The sequence below is a fragment of the Bos indicus genome, chromosome 28, assembly GCF_029378745.1.
Source record: "Bos indicus isolate NIAB-ARS_2022 breed Sahiwal x Tharparkar chromosome 28, NIAB-ARS_B.indTharparkar_mat_pri_1.0, whole genome shotgun sequence".
Lineage (NCBI taxonomy): Eukaryota > Metazoa > Chordata > Mammalia > Artiodactyla > Bovidae > Bos > Bos indicus.
The window spans coordinates 29,626,414-29,645,173 of record NC_091787.1 but is presented as its reverse complement, the minus strand read 5'-3'; the positions used below and the strand labels follow the sequence as shown (position 1 = coordinate 29,645,173).

Below are 18,760 nucleotides of genomic sequence, written 5' to 3'. Positions count from 1 at the left end.
ATTCTATGCAATAAACATAGGTGACTTTGTCTAGGATGGTAGCAGTATAGGTGGTAAGAAGGGATAAGTTTTGAGAGTAACATCAGTAAGATTTGCTGATGGACTAGTGAGGCATCAGGGAAGAAAGGAGTCAAGCCTGACTCCAGTTTTGCCCTAAAGAAGTGAGTGAATGGTAGAGCTTTTAACTATGATAGGGAAGACTGTGGAGGAGCTGATTGGGGTATATATGCTAAGAATCAAGATTTTTTTCTTTGGGGTGTGTTAGGTTTGAAATACCTAGTAGACATCCAGGGGGTAATATTCAGTAGGAAGTTGAAAATACAAGTCTCGACTTCAGGGGAAGAGATTGGAGCTGGAGATAAAAAGAAAGATGATTATATCTCCATTTCAATAAATATTTATCTACAACATAATTTTTTCGTGGCTGATTCATGTTCCATTGTATTGATGTGTGCTATCCTTTGTGATGAATAACTTTGTAAATTCTTATTTTAAGTGAATTCCTCTTGGGTATTTGCAATACAGTTCTGACATTAACTAACCAGAGTTAGCCTAACATTCTCATGTTAAGGGCACAGTTTCTCCTGAGACTATCTGAACTTTGGACTCCAAGTGCAAGTTCAGGTGTCTCCAGGATACCTGCATCTCTGATCAATCAGCTATAAATTCAAGAGTTCCCCTGATTCTTCTCAGGTTAGATCATTTGGTGGAGCAACTCACGGAACTCATGAAAACGCTATACTTATGATTACAGTTTTTTTTTTTTTTTTTGGCTGTGCCATGCAGCTTGTAAGATCAGTCCCAATTAGGGATTGATCCTGGGCTCTGGCAGTGAGAGTTGAGTCCTAACCACTGGACCACCAGGGAGTTCCTGATTACAGTTTTATTATAGGGAAAAGTTACAAATTTGAACCAGCAAAAGGAAGAGATACATAGGATAAGTCTGGGAGGATCCCCAAAGCAAAGCTTCTCTATCTTCAGGATGTTTCACCCTTCTCACACATGGATGAGTGTTATCAACCAGGGAAGTTCACCAACTCTGTGTTCAGAGTTTTTACTGGCACTCCGTTATGTAGACATGATTGATTGAATCATTGGCCTGTGTGATTGAACTCAGTCTCCAGCCTCCCTCTATTTCCCAGAGGTCTGTCTGAGATCATGTGACTCAAAGCCCCAACCTTCTAACCACACAGTACTTGGGTTTTCCAGTACTGCCAGTCCCTATCCTGAAACTATCAAGGGGCCCACTATGAGTCACCTGGTTAGTATTAATTCAGTGTGACTGGAAGGGCCCAACATGAATAACAGAGGTACTCGTTATCATTTGAGAAATTCTGAAGGTTTAGAAGCTTCCCTGTCAAGAACCAGAGACAAAAATTAGATTCTTATTATACAACTGTATTAAAACCCAGTTCAGATATTACTTTCCAAGGTCATAGTTCTTTTTTTCTCTCATTAGACAGTGATCATTTAGAAGGTCCTCTGATTTTAGTCATATTTGCATTTCTAACATTAGCACTATATCTGGCTTGGAATTTTCCAGGCCAGAATACTGGAGTAGGTAGCCTTTCCCTTCTCCAGGGGATCTTCCCAACCCAGGGATTGAACTTAGGTCTCCTGAATTGCAGGTGGATTCTTTACCAGCTGAGCTACAAGTGAAGCCCATGAATACTGGAGTGGGTAGCCTATCCCTTCTCCAGGGGATCTTCTCGACCCAGGAATTGAACTGGGGTCTCCTGCATTGCAGGCTGATTCTTTACCAACTGAGCTATGAGGGTAGCCTATAATAGATGCTCAGTAAGTAGTTTAATGAACTAAAATATTTAAGAAATAACTTATGGGTAGATGGGAGGTTCAAAATTTCTTTGTAGAGTTGCTTTGAGATCAAATAGTCTTCATTTCTTTTTGCTTCATTCATCTTCATTTGCTGTTATTTAAATATTTTATGGTTTTATGTAGATATCAAATTTACATAATAAATAAAAAGGAAATTTCTCTTTTTAAAGTAAATTCATCAGGGACTTCTCTGGTGGTCCAGTGGTTAAGACTGCATGCTTCTAATGCAGGGGGCAATGGTTTGATCCCTGGTTGGGGAATTAAAATCCCACATGCCATGTGGCCAAAAATAAATAAATAAATATTTTTAAAAAGAAACAAAAATGAAATTTAAAATAATAAATTCAGCAGTTCTTTAGATAGCAACCTTTTCTTTTCTTTAATTGAAGTGTAGTTGACTTACAATATTGCGTTAATTTCTACTGTACAACAAAGTGATTCAGTTATGTATATACTTAAAAAATTCTTTTCCATTATGGTTTGTCTCAGGATATTGAATATAGTTCCCTGTGCTATACAGTAGGACCTTATTATCTGTCCTATGTGTAATAACTTGCATCTGCTAACCCCAAACCCCCAGTTCATTCTTCTACCACCCCCCACCCCCTTGCCAACCATGGTCTGTTCTCTATGTCTGTGAGTCCCATTTTATAGATGGGTTCATTTCTGTCATATTTTATTTTACTTCTATATCTTTAAAACTTGAGCTTTCCTGGAATTCTTCCTTCCTTCATTTCTGGCTGCATTGGGTCTTAGTTGCAGTATGCAGGATCTTTGTGGCTGCACCCAGGATCTTTTGTTGCATTTCACAGTTTTCTAATTGTGGGCTCATGGAGGCTAAGTTGCCCCACAGTGTGAGGGTTCTTAGTTCCCCAACGAGGGATTTAACCCTCGACCCCTGGTTGGAAACACAGTGTCTTAACCACTGGACCACCAGAGAAGTCCCTTCCTTGATTTCTTTAGTGACTCATGGATTTTTAGGGCTTCCCAGGTGGCTCAGTGGAGAAGGCAATGGCACCCCACTCCAGTACTCTTGCCTGGAAAATCCCATGGATGGAGGAGCCTGCTAGGCTGCAATCCATGGGGTCGCTAAGAGTCGGACACGACTGAGCGACTTCACTTTCACTTTTCACTTTCATGCATTGGAGAAGGAAATGGCACCCCACTCCAGTGTTCTTGCCTGGAGAATCCCAGGGACGGGGGAGCCTGGTGGGCTGCCGTCTATGGGGTCGCACAGAGTCGGACACGGCTGAAGTGACTTAGCATAGCATAGCATAGGTGGCTCAGAGGTAAAGAAACTGCCTTCCAGTGCACGAGACTTGAGTTTGATCCTTGGGTGGGGAAAATTCCAACCCAGGAGAAGGAAATGGCAACACACTCCAGTATTCTTGCCTGGGAATTCTCATGGACAGAGGAGTCTATTGTTTAGCCTCCACATGTTTGTATGTGTTTGTATTGTTGATCTCTGCTCCATTTAGTTCCTTTTCTGAGGTTTTATCTTGTTCCTTGTTTAGAACATATTCCTCTGTCTTCTTATTTTGCCTAATTCTCTGTTTATTTCTGTTATTAGATAGGTTGTTTAAGTTTCCTGACCTTGGAGAAATGACCTTATATAGAGACTTCCTGTGAGGCCCAGCAGCAAACTCCTCTCTGGTCACTGGGCTGTATGCCCTCGTGGTATCCCCTGTGTGGGCTGCATGGGGCCATTGTATAGTTGTGGTTGGCTGATTACTGTAGCCAGTGTCTGGCTCCAGGCACAGTTGGCTGCCAGCCCAGTGGTGGACAGGACTGAGTCCTGGCATGGCTGGCTGCATGGTCCAGGGTTCCCTTGTTTGGTGCTGGCCTGCTGGTATGGGCAGGGCTGTGTCTTGGAATGACTGGCTGTGTGGCTCAGGGTGTCCCAGTGCTGCTTTTGGCTCACTGGTGGGCGAGGCTGGGTTCTGGGGCTGGTGTCAGTCTGCTGGTGGGTAAGTAAGCCTCCAATGCTAAAGGACAGTGAAGTGAAGTGAAAGTTGCTCAGTTGTGTCCGACTCTTTGCAACCCCACGGACTATATAGTCCATGGAATTCTCCAGGCCAAAATACTGGAGTGGGTATCCTTTCCCTTCTTCAGAGGATCTTCCCAACCCAGGGATCGAACCCAGGTCTCTGCATTGCAGGAGGCTTCTTTACCAGTTGAGTTGTAAGGGAAGCTCAAGAATACTGGAGTGGATAGCCTATCCCTTCTCCAGCAGACTTCTCAACCCAGAAATTGAACCAGGGTCTCCTGCATTGCAGGTGGATTCTTTACCAATTGAGCTATCAGGGAAGCCCAAGGATAGAGGGAGGACTCCAAAATGATAATTGTTAACACTAGTATCCTTGTGGTAGAACAAACTCCAAAAAAAAAAAAATGGCTATTGCCAGTATATGTGTTTCCAGGATGAGCTCCAGTTATCTTCCTACCTCAGCAGAAGGCTCTCCAGGATCAGCAAGGTGTCTGACCCAGGCTTCTTTCAAATTACTGCCCCTGTACTGGAATTCAGAGCATGTGAGATTGTTTTGCTTGTCAAGAGTAGAATCTCTGTTTCTACAGCCTCTGGCTCTTTCCTTTGCAAGCTCCTCTAGCCCTCACAGCCAGATGTTCTGGGGACTCATCTTCCTGGTGCAGGACCCCAACTGAGGAGCCCAATGTGGGGCTCAGAACTCTCGTTCCTTAGGGAAAGCCTCTGCAACTGTGATATCCTCCGGTTTGTGTGTTGCCCACCGGAGAGAGTGTCTTTACTGCATCTCTGTGCCTTCTGCCCTTCTGCTGTGGTTCCTTAGTTATACTTGTAGTTATGGAAGATATTTCAGGTCATTCTCATTGATACTCTAAATTGTTGTAATTTTGATATGCCTGTGGGAGAAGGGGGCTTCCCTGATAGCTCAGTTGGTAAAGAATCCACCTGCAATGCAAGAGACCTGGGTTTGATCCCTAGGTTGGGAAGATACCCTGGAGAAGGGGAGGGCTACCCACTTCAGTATTCTGGTGGGAGACCGTGAGCTCAGGGTCTCCCTGCTTCAGCATCACGCCTCCATACTGTACTCTTTGGAGTACAGTTTTTTTCTTTTTGAAATTTCTTTTTTCTTTTTTTTTTCCCTAGTCTCAGTATGTGAGGTCTTAGTTCCCTGACAAGGGCTTGAACCCAGGCCATCAACAGTAAAAGCGTGGAGTTCTAACCACTGGACCACCAGGAATTCCCCAGGAGTACTTTTCTTTATATCAGTGTGGACTCATAGGTATTTATTTTATACTTTGGGTTACTCCAGTACTAATTTTTTCCCCCTCATATTGTTTCAGATTTGGCCATTGGGAACTCCTTTGTTTGTCTCCTGTGTACCTTTGACATACCTCTGTCAGTTTAGGATTTTTGTTTTCTTTTTGTCTTCAACATTTCCTTACTTTTGGACATTACCGGATGCTCCAGGCTCATCTCATGTGTTTCCTCTTCCAGGCCTAAAATCAGCCATTTCTCCAAGGAACCTTGGATTCTTTTATTGGAGAACGGTTTTTGAAACCAAGGTATCAAGTCTGTAGGACTTCCCTGGTCCAGTGGTTAAGGCTCTGAGCTTCCACTGCAGGGAGCATTGGTTTGGTTCCTGGTTGGGGAACCAAGATCCCACATCCTGTCCATGGCGTGGCCAAAAAGTTAAGAAGAAAAAAACATCGACTAAGGTGTAGATGTGCTTGTTGCAACAGTGATGTCATTGATTCTAAGCATTCTCAGCTGATAGAGCAAATAAATATATGGGTATATGTGCTTGTGCTCAGTCGAGTTTGATTCTTTGCGACCTCCTGGACTATATCCCACCAGGCTTCTCTGTCCATGGAATTTTCCAGGCAAGAATACTGGAGTGGGTTGCCATTTCCTACTCCAGGGGATGTTCCCAGCCTAGGGTTCAACTCTTGTCTCTTGTGTCTCCTGCATTGGCAGGTGGATTCTTTTACTGGGAAGCCCATATGGGTGTATACATATATACTTATCTATAAATATTTCTAGATGTAACCATCTATATTTTATTTAAAAAGTTTTTTGGCCATGCCACTCCGCACATGGGATCTTAGTTCCCCTACCAGGGATCAAACCCCATCCTCTGTGCTTTGGAAGCACAGAATCTTAGCCACTGGATTGCCAGGGGAGTCCCCCATCTGTGTCTTTAATAAGCTAATCACAAGTTCATTCTTCAACTCTAATCTGTTACCACATGGATAATTTTAGCTTTTTCCCTCTTATCTGTATCTTCCCATTCCAAAAGTAGGAAACCTTCCACCATCTTCCATTCATTTACTTAATTATTCAACTCCAGTATACATGTGTCTTCGGAATTGTTAACCTGTACATTTGTGGGAATGTACTCTACTAGCTGGAATGTAGTGCTAATATACAGTTCGTTATGCCCTAGGCTTACAAACTCTAGTCATTTCCAGGGTTAAGTCAGTACTTTTATCCACTACCCCCTTTAGTGAGATTGTTTAATATGTTTGTATCATTTTATTATGCAAAATTTTGAACATATATAGAAGTAAGGAGAAGAGTGTTGAGTCCACCTTGTACCCATCACCAGCTTTGTGAACTATTAAGTACATGGTCAGTTGTGGTTTTGTTTATTCTTCCCCTGCTTCTCCCAAGACAACCTATAATTATTTTGAAGTAAATTCCATACATATTATTTCATCTGTAAATATTTCTAAATGAGACTCACCATAATTTAACCAATCCCCTAATGACAGACCTTTAGTTTTTATTTATTACAGTGTAACTATATTTTCATATTATCTTTGCAAACTATAGGACAAGTTTTTAGAATTTGAATTGCTGAAACAAAGGGTATAAGCATTTTAAATTGAGAAATACCACCAAATTCATTTTATTTCTGCCAGGAGTGAATGAGAATTTATCCCTCTCCTCACTCTCACTTGGATTCACCCAAGTTTTAAATGTTTGGCATTGTGAGATACGAAAGGTGATAGTATTTTTATTTTGCATTTCCTTAATTATGAATCCTGGAGAAGGAAATGGCAACCCACTCCAGTATTCTTGCCTGGAGAATCCCACGGATGGAGGAGCCTGGTAGGCTACAGTCCATAGGGTCGCAAAGAGGCGGACATGACTGGGTGACCTCACTTTCTAATTATGAATGAGATAGGACATTTTCCCTATCTTTATTGATCATCTACTTTTTTTTTCTGTGAACTGGACATTTAAACTCTTTGTTTAAGGAAAGAAAACAAATTGGTATGAAGGATTTTATCCTTTCTCAAAACGTTAATACTATGCTGTCATGTTTCCCCTTTCCCCGTCATAGTTCAGATCACCAATTCAGGAGTGGTGCATAAGTCTCTTTAATGAAGGTAAATACTTGCCCACTTTCCCCCTTTCCTCTGTCCCCCTTTTCACTTACCAAAAGTTCATTAGTTGTTTGCTTTTTTGCACTCTGAGCACAGTCAAAATTGTTTATCAAACAGATGATTTTATGTCAGCTTTTGAGTGAGTACTCTGGGGAGATTTGCCCAAAACACAACAGGAAGGATTTCTACAGATGTGTAGGGGAATGTTTGTAGTTGTTTAGCAAAGGGTGTCGGAGAAGGCAATGGCACCCCACTCCAGTACTCTTGCCTGGAAAATCCCATGGACGGAGGAGCCTGGTAGGCTGCAGTCCATGGGGTCGCAAATAGTCGGACACGACTGAGCGACTTCACTTTCACTTTTCACTTTCATGCATTGGAGAAGGAAATGGCAACCCACTCCAGTGTTCTTGCCTGGAGAATCCCAGGGACGGGGGAGCCTGGTGGGCTGCCGTCTATGGGGTCGCACAGAGTCGGACACGACTGAAGAGACTTAGCAGCAGCAGCAGCAGCAGCAGCAGCAGCAGCAAAGGGTATGTCCAGCAAGTATCATTTCAGGCTGCTTCTTCATCTGTTCTGTCTTTCTACCCAAACATAAAACTTGTACTCTGACTTTTGTGGATATACCATTTCAGTGGCATTTTCAGCCTTATTTTTGTCAAAGTGAGTTATCTTGTCCATTCACTTTGAACATTTCTATTATCAGTAGTATTACTGTTGACTTCTTGATTAGAGAAATGATTATTGCATCCTGTCCTGAATTAAATGACAGTGTCAGAGACTAAGAATGCCTTGATAGCCTGATTTTCGTGCTTATGTATACTTTAAAAACAGCTATTCAAAATGTCATACACACAGAAGTTGTTTGCCAAGCATTTGAAGCCCATTTACTTTTACCAGGTGACAGCTGCTATTGTTTATGGGAACCTAATTTAAACCACAGACATGAAACAAAGAGTGCCCTTGTTTTGCAAAGAGGAAAACTGTGATTAAAAAAAAGAAACAAAAAACAAAAATTTATTGACATATAATTCACATAACACACAATTTAAAGTTTTATAATTCAGTGGTTTTTAGTATTTTTAGAATTGAATAACCATCACCACAGTCAATTTTAGAACATTTTTGTCACCTCCGAAAGAAATTGTTTATCTCTTAGCAGTCACTTTCTATTTCTTTCACACCTCCTCGCAGCCCTAGGCAACCACTAATCTACTTTCTATCTCTGTAATTTGCCTATTATGGGTGTTTCATATAATTGGGATCATACAACAGGAGATCCTTATTACTGGCCTTTTCACTTACTGTTTTCAATATTTACATGTGGTAGCATGTGTTAATACTTTATTCATATAATGACTGAATACTATTCTGTGCAGTGAATATGTCACATTTATTTATCCATTCATCTGTTGATGTATGTTTTGTTTTTTTCTGAAACTGTTCCCATTCCCCTCTCCAGGGGATCTTCCTGACCCAGGGATCGAACCCATGTCTCTTGAGTCTCCTGCATTGGCAGGTGGGTTCTTAACCAGCTGAGCCCCCAGGGAAGCCCAATGAGTGGGAAGAGTATTCCAATTATTTTGGAGAAGGAGCAAGGATTAACAGGAATTGGGCTATTGCCTACTTTTTGCTCTTTGATGGTTGGCCTCAGCATTGTTGTGTCACTTAGCTCGCTGCTGTGGTACAATGAGTGTATACTGAGGCTCAAGGTTTAGTGGAAGTTGACTGGTTCACCATCTTGGACCTGTTTGGCTCTAATCAGTTTTTGTTGTGTCCTCAGGCTATGTCATTCTTTTAAAGGTTGTGCCCTGCCCCCTTCCCTCCTGTTTCACCACCAGGAAGAAACTTAAGTCAGACCAAATATGGGCCAAACAAGATTGTCCAGCGACAACCCCCAAACTAATAACCCTCTTAGCATAAAACCTAAGACAGTGAGCCATGTGGTAGAACAGTTCTACCCTCCTGCTGTCCACCCCAGCGCCCCTTCCCATAAAGTCTTTTGCTTTGTCAGTACATGTGTCTCCTCGGACAATTCGTTTTCAAGCCTTTGGAAGGGGTCTCCCGGCAACATCTTGACCTAGTAATCATGCCACAAAAACACTCCTACAAGCAATTTGGCACTCGTCTAGCACAAAGCTGTAGTTACTTAATTTATTTTTAGTTGAGAGGGCCAGTGGTTGACACAGGGTTCTCGTTATGAGATAGACTCCTATGCAGTCTAATCTCCTCCTATGAAAAGGAAATAAGAAAAGTCCAAAAATAACTTTTACAAGGCAGAATGTGAGTACACAGGAGAGTTTTGCGTGGAATATTTTCTGAGGGGCTTCAAAAAAGATTACAGTCCATTAATGTGTTTGCCTGTGGATAACATCCCTTACTTGACTGAGATGAGAAGTCATGGTATTTAGTTACATTGTAACCAGGGTTGAAGCTCTGTAACTCTGCCCCAGTACGCTAGTTTTATTTGATTAATTCCATGAATTATGAATAAATATGTCAACTTAAAAATATTCACAACCTAAAGGTTGAGAGTTATATTTTATTTGGTGGAAATTTTTAGGGCCTAAGTCCAAGAGGCAGCATCTTAAGTAACTCTGAGAGATCACTCGGAGATGAGGGAAGGAGCCAGGTTATATAGAAGTTTTTCAACAAAGGGCAGGTAGTCTGAACATCAAAAAATTGTTGTTAATTGAAGAAAGCCAGATATCCCAAGTGAAGGAATTTGGTGCTTTTCTGTGTATGGGAAGATGGAAGAATCTGGGCTCACTGTAATCATCCCTTGCTTATGTAACTCACTTATCTGGAGCTGGGCTGCTTTGGTTGTTCAGGTGGTAAAGAATCTGCCTGCAATGCAGGAGGCCCCAGGTTCAATCCCTGGATTGGGAAGATTCCCTGACAAAATGGCAACCACTCTGGTATTCTTGCCTGGGAAATCCCGTGGACAGAGGAACCCAGTGGGCTACAGTCCATGGGTTGCAAGGAGCTGGACACAACTTAGCAACTAATGCTTATCTGGGGCCAGTATCCTGTGTTTTTCCATCCTGAGCTTCTTTTCCTCAGGGCTCATCATAGGAAGTAGTTGTAGTCTGATGGCTGCAGGTACACACACACACACTGCTGCAGGTACACACACACACACTGCTGCTGCTGCTGCTAAGTCGCTTCAGTTGTGTCCAACTCTGCGACCCCATAGACGGCAGCCCACCAGGCTCCCCCATCCCTGGGATTCTCCAGGCAAGAACACTGGAGTGGGTTGCCATTTCCTTCTCCAGTGCATGAAAGTGAAAAGTGAAAGTGAAGTCGCTCAGTCATGCCCTACTCTTCGAGACCCCATGGACTGCAGCCTACCAGGCTCCTCCGTCCATGGGATGTTCCAGGCAAGAGTACTCGAGTGGGGTGCCATTGCCTTCTCCAACACACACACACACACACACACACACACACACACGTATATAAATGAAAGTGAAAGTGTTAGTCACTCAATTGTGTCTGACTCTTTATAACCCCAAGGACTGTAGTCCTCTAGGCTTCTCTGTCGATGGAATTCTCCTGGCAAGAATATTGGAGTGGGTAGCCATTCCCTTCTCCAGGGATCTTCCTGAACCAGGGGTTGTTGATTCCAGGTTGTCTGAGCTACGAGGAAAAACATATATATGTGTGTGTGTATATATACACACACACACACACACACACATAGGAGGGCTGCAATTGCTGATGACTGTGGTATCCTTGTTTATTGATATGGCAGGAAATATTCCATTTCTGGAATATATAACCATCTCTGCAGACTTTCCTTCCTATTTGGCGAGGGTTCTGCTGGTGAGTTTTTCATCTGTATGCTTATAAAACAACTCCTTTCAGTAAAACTGGTTTCTAACAGGGAGTAAGCAGTACATAGAAGGGTGTGTGCTGGTCCTCTGGGGCCTTTGTGCCCCGCCTGCAAATGTAAGTTCTGGGTGGACTGATCACATGTTTGGGGGTAGGACTCTGCCTGCTGATTGTTCTTGATGATATAATTTGTTTGGCCTCTTCCCTGAGAGAAGTAGGGAAGATCTTTACTGTCTTTACTTTTCAGGTTGGGACCCTTTGAGATTTCAAGCTTTAGAAAAATTATTCTTGAATCTAACGGCTCGGTTCACACAAAAATTTTCTTTAAGAATATCTTTTTTTAAAGGAGTTGAGATAGTTTTGCCTCTTAAAATGATCTAATTCAACTTAAGTCTAGATAGTCTTAGAATTGTGAATTAAGGATTTAAATAATCACAGTGTTACGTGTCTTCTGGTGCTCCTTTTGACTGTTAGTGCAAAGGACTGTTTTTTAGTGCTAGCCCTCCATTTGAAAGCAGCTGCCACTCTGCAGACCTTATTGTTATACTGCTGACCTTTGTCATCAGGAATGCCCCTGGAGGAAACCGACTCCTAAATGTTTTTCTTAAGCCTCTATGAAGTTTGTGATATGTCCTTTCAAGTTACTTTTGGTTAGTTTCTTAAGTTTACTTTGTGTTTAGTTGGAAGCTCCATCTTTTTAGCTTTATTATGAGTTATCAGTGCTGAGCTCCTGGTAGGTGGTGAAAAGAATTGTCCTTCCCCTGTTACCCTGTTCTGTGGGAAGCCTTTGTGGCTTAGAATCACAGTTTTCCATTGTTGTTAGCTGCCTCTCCTCACTCCGTACCCTTCCCTCCCCAGAACTCCAGCTCTTTGCTTGCCCCTCCCCATTCCTGTATCTCTCGTCCCACAAATGCCCTTGATTGCTGAAGGCCTTTTGCTGGGAGTTGAGTCTGCTCTCTGGTGAGTGTGTGTTTGTGGTAAAACGGGATGGATGGAGGGATGGAGGGAACTGATCAGTCTTTGTGAAGTGTTGCTTTTAACAGCAAAAGTTTAAATTTTGAAATTGAGGTTATAGGACTCTTAACTTTCAGAAGGCTTCTTTAATGCTGACTGTTGTTTCTGTTCTTCCCTCCTCTGATTCAATTATTAAGGCTTTAGAAAATTGATTTTTATTATTGGTTTAAAAACCCATTCTCATAGATTTTCTTGAGCTTATAGAATTAAAGATAAGGGATGTGGATTTAAATTTCCTTCAGACAGAAGATTATTTGTGATTTCTTTATATTTATTTTCAGTATTAACATATTGATAAAAGTAATAACAGAGAAAAGACCGTATTTTGTGGCTAAACTGAAAAGTAGCACTTATTTCAAGAACTGGAATGATTCTTTTTTCCTCTCAGCAGAATGTTGGCAAAATTCACTAAGATTTTGGCAATATATTGTCAGTTCTGGGAAATGGTTTGCTGAGTACTTGAGGATAACAGATGCTTCTGGGAATTATTTTTGGGAAGTTAGATTTGTTCATTAGCACCTTCTCTCTTGAGATGTGAGATCTATAATCTTTTTGTAAGTAAAATATTTAATATTTTGGTACTCAGCTTAAGGCAAATATCACTTTCATAATGGGCTTTCTATTTCCTTGGGTTATACATTTTGATTCTCAACTAAAAAACAGTATATGTGTGTGTGTGTGTTTGTGTATTGGCACTGAATGGATGATCCTATGGTATTTTAAACAGTTATAAAGTTGTAAACCTTGGGTTCTACAGAAGTACTGCTAATTATTATTTTTGTATGGAAGATGATATAAAGGAAAACTTATTTGTGGGATTTCATTGAAGTTCAATTGAGTCACTTATTCAAGTGATAGGTGCACTTGTATAATAATGAATTCCTAAGCTCCTACTGTGTGACAAGTGCTAGTTCATGTGGTAAGTGCTTTGCATTTACTTCTAATTTCTAGTACAACCTTGTTAAGTAGGTAGTATTATCCCCCTGGGAAACAGTTGAGCACGAGTGGAACTTGGGTTTTACTTTTCTGGAAAATGAGGGAAATAATGCCTACTTGGTAGATGAATCATGAGAATTAAAGGATGTACCATTTGTCTTGTGGCTAGCACAGAGTTGGTGTTCACTAAGTGATGGCTTCCCAGGTGGCACTCTTGGTCAAGAACCATCTGTCAATGCAGGGGACACAAGAGATGGGGGTTTGATCCTTGCGCTTGGAAGATCCCCTGGAGGAGGAAATGGCAACCCACTCCAGTGTCCTTGCCTGGAAAATTCCATGGACAGAGGAGCCTGACAGGCTACAGTTCATGGGGTCGCAGAGAGTGGGACACAACTGGGGAACAGGGCTCGTGGCACACGTGGCGGCTGCTGTTATTATAATCTTACAGCCGGAAGAGGTGCCGCAGGTCTCTCAGTTGTCAGTGGTAGAAGTAAGATCTGAACTGGCTTAAAACCGGGAGTCTGGTAGCATGTTTTTGCTTGAGTATCGTGAAGGCTTCTGGAGTGAACTTCAGTGGACTCCTGCCCACCCCTCCACTCCTTCTCTCGGTGTCCTCTGTCACCTTCCCAGTCATGTGCCTAGTGTCTCACACTGGAGTTGCTTGTGCCATTCAGTGCCAGTGTTCTCCCAGCAGAAGGGAGGCAAGTCAGTGCAGGCAGTGGCTTTTGATAGAGCCATCATGCTTTCATTATTGTTTGTGCTGAAATAATTCGGGTAATGGTAAGTTTATAATGATTCATAAATAGTGAATGGTTGTAATTGAGCATTTAAGTTAAAGAAAAAACCTCAGTGGTTTAAAAAATTAGGAAAAAACTTTGATTCTAAGATACTGAGCTAAAGGATAGTATAAGGCAACTTTATTTAATGCGTAGTTATCATTTTGCTGTCTTGGTGCCTATAATTGCTGTTGATTCTCTTTCCTTTATCTGCCATTGTTACTAGTTTGGATATTAGCTATGTATATGAGTAGAATGTTGTGTTTGTCCTACTGGCTATTAGGTAAAGTATCTTTCTTCCATAGACCTTTGAGAAACAGAAGGTACAATTTAGGTATAATATGATTTAGGTATGATAGATTTAGGTAGATTCAGGGAAGAAATAAAGAGGTGACTGATTATGCTTATAACTGAGTTCTCTCTAAATTGAAAAATGTGTTTAAAAAAACTCAGTTCTTCATTTATTTATTTAACAGTCACTGAACATTTGTTGAAGGTAAAGCAATGTAACATTCTACTTTGTATTCTAATAAAGTACTTATGTGTTGGGTAAGCACTGAATAACAAAGTTCCTGAGACAGAGTAAGTCCCAGTTGGTGGGGAACAGTATTTAGAAAATCTTTTGGGAAATGAACTAATTATAAATGACTACTCCTTTCTAATAGGGTGTGATTGTCATTAGTCATCATTACTATAACTTACCAGCTGAGTGGCTTCTTCAAACAGGTTTGTTGAGTGGAGTGGATTTCTAGTATTAGGAAGTACTGGGAAGATGAGGCCAGGGCAAGGATAATACAGATGACTCTTGGACAACAGGGGATGGAACTTCATGGGTCCACTTATATGCAGACTTTCTTGAATAAATGTACATATTCCTTATTGAGTAAAATGCTGGGCATATATGGAGAACAAATCTTCTATTCTGTTTTAAGGGGAACAGTGATACTTGAGGTTGGAAATACATGGGTTAAGACTGTGGAAGACCATTTAAGTCCTAGGAGTTTTGACTATAAGTATTTTGTCACTGAAGTTTTTTGAGCTAAATGTTGACAGTGATTGTTCAGTTGCTTGGTCGTGTCCGACTCTATGACCCCTAGGACTCTATGAACTGCAGCACTCCGGGCTTCCCTGTCCTTCACTATCTCTCAGAGTTTGCTCAAATCCATGTCCATCGAGTTGGTGATGCCATCCAGCCATCTCATCCACTGTCGTCCTCCTCCTGCCTTCAATCTTTCCCAACATCAGGGTCTTTTCCAGTGAGTTGGCTCTTCACATCAGGTGGCTAAAATATGGGAGCTTCAACTTTAGCATCAGTCCTTCCAATGATTATTCAGGACTGATTTCCTTTAGGATTGACTGGTTTGATCTCTTTGCTGTCCAAGGGACTCTCAAGAGTCTACTCTAACACTACAGTTCGAAAGTATCAATTCTTTGGCACTCAGGCTTCTTTATGGTCCAACTCTCACATCCATACATGGCTACTAGAAAAACCAATAGTTGAATTGTATTGAGAATGCATTATTTTTGGAATACATTTTCCTTCATTTTGATATGGCTTTCTGTTTGTACTATCAATTATAATTTAATCTCATAGAATTTTTATAGTAAGTGTATGTGTGTCTGTGTTTGTGTGTATAAGAGAGAGAGGGAAAAGGAAAGAGAGACAATTGGTATGGGGATGCAGTTTTCATCATCATAGCTACTACTTATGGAACTTCTATTTTGTATCTGGCCCTGAATATTAGAATTTTGTTACAGTACTCTCAATAAATCACATTTATTACAGGTGGTAAATGACCTGAACGTGATGGAGCAGGATTGGAATGTAGATTCATCTTATTCTTCTTTATGATAATTATCATCAAAACATTTATTTATTAATTTTTATCATCAAAACATTTATGCCTCATTTACTAAGTCCTAGATACTGGGCTAATTTTACACACATGCACACATACACACTATTTCATTTAATCCTTGTAAGAGTTCTGTGGGAGACATGTTATTTTTTAATCCCACGTCATTATCGGAGACTTCAATAATTGATTCAGTAAGTTGGTCAAGATGACACAGATGTTAGGTGGTAGAATCCAAAACTGTTCTGCCCTGTGAACTCTAGCTCCCAAACTTTTAAAATTCACATTGTATTCTCTTAGAATGGTACCTCCTGGATCTCCACAATGAGCATGGTGTTTCCTGAGGTTATGTAAGGCAGTTGCTCCTGTAGACGCTGTGTTTTTAGCCACTGAGTTCTTTCTACTGTCTTGCTGCCTCTCTTATGTTCATTTGTGCTCAGTTGCTTCAGTTATGTCCGACTCTTTGTGACCGCATGGACTGTAGTCTACCAGGCTCCTCTGTCCATGGGATTCTTCAGACAAGAATACTGGAGTGGGTTGCCATGCCCTCCTCCAGGGGATCTTCCCAATCCAGGGATCGAACCCTTGTCCCCTGTGTCTCCTGCATTGCAGGTGGATTCTTCATCCCCTGGCTGCCTGGAAAGCCCACTGCCTCCCATACAAGTCGGTAAATTACCCATATAGCTCTGGATCTTTGTAAGGAGGGGCTAAGTAGCATACAACTGTCATTTCTTAGTTATTTAGTTTGTCATTTATAACAAAGTGAAACTTGGCTTGTTTTTTTTTTTCCAGCTGGTTTTGGACAGATTTATGGTAAATGACAGTTTTCCAAGTTCTCACAAAAGAAAAAAATAAAGCTTTCTGTCTTTTATCAGCATAGAGTTTTTCTTGTTGTACATGATGTAATAATTTGAGGCTGCCAAAGTCCAACCCACAGGAAATTGTTTGAGTTGGGTAGCAGTATTCACTGGGGAGTTTGCAATAATCAGCCCATAAATCAACAAATAGTGTGACCTTTTTTTAATGCTTGTAGATGCTATCTGTGTTTATTTTTAAGCTTGAATCAAAAGCAAATATTGATTCACTTATATAGTCTTCTTAGAAAAAAATGTCTGCAATATCTCAAGCTAGATATGGAGATTTGGGGGACTCATTTAAGGAGAGTCAGAGTCTATCAGAATGTTGGAATTGATTGTTCTAGATCCTTATCCCTTCAAACAGAAAGTTTCCTCTTGAAATAAACTTTCAGTGATTCGGTGCCTGTTATATTCAACTTCTCTGTGGAATGAAAGATACCCTTAAGGAATATATGAGGTAGTCCCTGTATACAAGTAACTGTAATATGGGAGAGGATGGGAATGCTCATCTTGGAGTGGAAGATGAGTGAGGGGCACTTAATAGGGGCTCAGATATCTGATCAATTGATCCAGGTATATCTTCTACAAATTCATTTGTGAATGAGTGAGTACAAGATGTAACTGGAAAATGGTGGTAAGGTCTAATGACTCTTAAACTTTGTGTAAGTGTCACACATATTTAATTCAATTTTATAAGTTAGTAGTTAATTTTACTAGCAGAATATGTGAATATAAAAACATGAAAAAGAAAACAAAATAAAAACATGCAATAAGAAAAACACAATCATGAACATGAGTCAGTAACAAAAATTGTCAAAGTAGGTCCTGCTGACTGCTTTGGTTTTCTTTAAGTTTACTGTTTGTTCATGTTTTTGCCCCGAGAGTGGAATAAGTGGACAGGAAAAAATTATGGGAGAGAAACTTGTGAAAACTCCATCCATTAATTTCTCCCCTTGTGAATTATGAAAATTCCATTTTTTATTTTTTAAAGTACCATTTTTCTCTAGCCAAAAGAATCCTCATCACTAGAAGCCATCGAAAAGGGGAATGGCATGGTATTTTAGGAGTCCTCTGCTGGTCTCATATGCAGCAATGGAGGTCTGGCAATGAGTCAGTAATGTGGTGTAGTAGCCCAGTGGGGAGAGGATCTGAACATAGCAGCAGTAGCAATGAGATTGGAATGAAAAGAAATAGAAATCGAAATCTAGCCTCCTGTTTTTAGATAGGCAGTAGTTACCAATTATTAAACAGCTTTCATATTGTTAGGATCTTAGGTGTCTCAATGATTTGTTGCCTCTGGTCCAGAGCCCTTTCATTCTGTTCTTAGGGAAAATGAGTTTAAAATCCAATTTTAGTTTTACTTGAAGGAAATTGTAAACTAAACATAATTTATCCGTGAATTATAGATAATTTAGAAAATAGAGAAAAGAGGGGGAAAAAATGCATCACCCTAACAAGACCCCTGTCCTTTTACATTTACTTTTTCTTGATCTTACAGATTGAAAAACTTTTCTAATAGTTCATTCCAGGTAAATCAAGCTCTGAGAAACAGACTTCTGAACTAATAGAACTTAACCCATTACCTGCTGAACTGTGAGGGTAAACATCGTAAACCCATAGATTTCAAAGAAGTCTTCACTGGACTCTTAAGTTCCCCATGATCACAAACTATTCGTCCACCTACACTTGTAAGTGTAGAAAGTTAATCCTCCAAATACCTCTGTTCCTTACTGGGGCCAAGCTTTCATCTCCCTCAGTGAAGTATTTGCATAGTTAAAAAGTTTTTTGTTTTGAACTAATTTGGGACTTACAGAAAAGTTGTAAAGATGGTACAGAGTGTTTTTAGATATCTCTTACTCAGCTTCCTTTCATGTTATCATCTTGTATAACCGTAGTACAATGATGAGAACCAGGAAATTAACTTTGGTTCGATACTATTAAGGAAAGACCTTCAAGCTTCACTAGTTTGTTCATCATTATTCTTTACTGAGGATTCTATCTAGGATCTCACATTGCATTTCACGCATTTTTCTTCGTTAGTCTCTTCTGTTCTGTAAAAGTTTCTCAGTCTTTCTTTGTCTTTTATAACTCTGACATTTTGGGAGAGTATTAGCCAGGTATTTGGTCAAATGTCCCTCAATTTAGATTTGTCTTTTTTTTTTTTCCCTCTCATGATTGAACTGAGATTATAAGGTTTAGTCAAGACTATCACAGAAATGTGTTCTCAATGCATTATTAACACGGGATTCATAATGTCATTATTTATTTTTGCTGGTGATGTTTGACC

General features: G+C 40.6%; 1 protein-coding gene across 12 annotated transcripts in view; it reads left to right on the top strand.

The window, feature by feature from the left end:
• The window catches only part of USP54 (ubiquitin specific peptidase 54), a 130,009-nt gene that overhangs the window by 35,556 nt on the left and 75,693 nt on the right, over positions 1–18,760 (top strand). The window contains exon 1 of one of the 12 annotated variants that reach the window (XM_070781918.1): positions 11,714–11,994. The exons of 10 other annotated variants lie outside the window; for them this stretch is intronic. The gene's annotated coding sequence lies outside the window, so the exon portion shown is untranslated. Of the gene's footprint in view, positions 1–11,713; positions 11,995–13,625; positions 13,765–18,760 lie in introns of those variants that run through there. One more of the 12 variants, XM_070781919.1, reaches the window with a different exon arrangement.